The sequence below is a fragment of the Apium graveolens genome, chromosome 4, assembly GCF_009905375.1.
Source record: "Apium graveolens cultivar Ventura chromosome 4, ASM990537v1, whole genome shotgun sequence".
Lineage (NCBI taxonomy): Eukaryota > Viridiplantae > Streptophyta > Magnoliopsida > Apiales > Apiaceae > Apium > Apium graveolens.
The window spans coordinates 71,039,978-71,042,633 of record NC_133650.1 but is presented as its reverse complement, the minus strand read 5'-3'; positions in this window follow the sequence as shown (position 1 = coordinate 71,042,633).

Below are 2,656 nucleotides of genomic sequence, written 5' to 3'. Positions count from 1 at the left end.
TCATAAGTCCTCGAATGAATATTCAAAATAATATTCATTTTTAAAATAAAACTATCGAATAAACCTAATTCGATTAATAGTTTTGAAAACTATTTATATATATACATATAATATACTCGGGAACATCGCCTCCCGGTTTAGAAAAATGTTCAACTCTAGGTCCCCTATACTAAGGGTATACGCAAGTATTACTTATCTCTAGCATATGTATTATGCAGTTTATAAGCAAGTGAGTTGACAATGAAATATCAAAATCTCAAAACAGGCATGTATATATATATATAAATATATCATATCAACATACTTCAATATATCGCAAAAAATTTTAATAACAATCATGCACTTATCACAAGATAATGCACATATATATTTACATCACAACAACTGTATAACGGGTAGAAAACTTGCCTGAGTGTTCCGGGGTAGACTTAAATTTAAAGTGGGTGTGGTAACCTATGAACAACAACATAAGCCGGAATTAGACCACGGTCGCTTAAGAAACTAGTCAAAACTCACTCATACCCTAATGGTCGCTTACGGTCGCTTATACGCTTAACGATTTGCATTAATCGCTCGCGTACCCTCGACTCCACTAATTTTAATAAATTAACCGTTACGAATTTTAAGGCGACTCTTTCGTGAGTACTTTACCAACTGCCTAACCCACCTTAAATAATTGTTTCATACTCCAATTAGGCATTTAAGTACCTTTACCAAGGTTTGAAAGTAAAGCGAGGGGTAATGGTTCGCTCACGAAATGCCATTACTTAAAACGGTCATTTCTCCTAAACCGTACATCGGATCTAAGAGAACCACATACCAAAACGAAGATTACGACATGATCTAGATAAAAATGGCAAAGTTTAGAATCCTACAGTGAGTTCACGGGCCCTAAAGTTAAGCACATAAACAGTTAAGGAAAATCGGGCATTACGACGGCTATGTTTACGCGATTCCCAAAATAATTACCACTCTAAATCCTCATCAATTCACTCCCATCCTCCAACAATCAATAAAACAAAAAATACAACTTAAACCACTGAAAAATCAGTCCACACTCCAAGGTTTTACCAAATCATTCAATCACTACAAATTCACCATTCAAATACATTATACAAGCTTGGATCTCACAAATCATCAAGAAAACACAAAGTTAGGTTTTGAAATTTCTAAAAGTCCGATTTAAATAACTGTAAATATGAAGGTCTTCCATGATTATTTGGACGAGACTTGTGAATAAGAGTTGTAGGCCATCTCAATACCTTTCGAACGAGCTATAGAAAATAATATTTGAGTGAGTATTGAAGGAGATATGGCAGTTTGAAGTTGCTGGTATCATTTTGGTTGAGAGCAAAATGATGAAATGAAAAAAATGAAAAAGCTTTTCTGATTTCCTTGGATAAATATCTTCTCCCTTGATCACATCATCCATCATGAATCAATTTCTTGCCATGTGTCAATACCTTGTGCTCTGATGATGTCATAATCCTTGGCTTCTTGTACAAGCTTGTCTCTTGGTCGCTTATTTGTTTTACGGTTCACTTAACTCTCGTTCTCGTTAATAGTTTGAGGAATCATATTCGGGATCTTATTACTTGGGCTTCCCTGAACCTTTATTAATATCTTATATTCATTTAATGATCCTCTGCTATAATCCTTAAATAAAAATCCTTTTAATCATGTTACCTTATACTCAATTCTTTTGGTATATGGTGGATTTTCGGGAAAAATCAAAGTGTCCGGATTCGAATTCTGACGACCTTTACATACACTCATTTACTTTATGGAATACTAATACGATCTCAGAATTTCCATAACAGTACTCCTATATAGCGTGTTCTGATAATTTTCCTTAATCAGCATAGTCAGAAAAAAAATTACTATTCATCAGGGTTTCAAAAATTTTCAAAAATTGGGGTTATTACAGTGTTGATATATTATTATGTACTTAAATGTGTTATGTGAGCATATGTGGCTATGTGAACTATTATGCTTATAAGGTAATTGTAAGCGTGTATGTGTTAATAGGCCTAAGTGCCAATGTGCGTAACTTCGGTCTATAATTAGGTTGAGTTAGTGAGTATATATTATAATGAGGTTATTTTTTTTGTGTAGGCTCTCAAGACAAGGGTAAACTTGCCATTAAAGTCGAGTGAAGCTCCAATTGCTCCCACCTGCCAGTCAAGTCAAGCCTTTCTCAAGGAAAGTGTTTCAACCTACCTTTTTGTTTACACTACAAGTGTGTGATAACCCAGTTCTTATATATGATGCGAGTAATCTAATTCACCTTGATATATATGAACCAAGTGGTTTCAAATCTATCTTTCGTATTATATGCAAGTGCCATGAACCCTCAAGTATTCATTGCAAGTAGTTTAACTTTACTTGAAGATTTCTATGCGAGTAAATCAAAAGTCATACCATGTGAGTATACCAAAGTAATTGTGATGTTGAACACTGTGCAAGTTATACTCAGTAACCTTATCTTGATACCTAAAAGCCAGTTATTCCTTAAAGTTGTTCATGATTGCTTGATAACCCTATCCTTACCCCTAAAATATGATACCCTGTTATACTTTAAACTGATGCTCACCTTCTTTATATTTTAATACCTATGTCTTATCTGGAACCATTACCTTGAATCTAGTTTGACTTA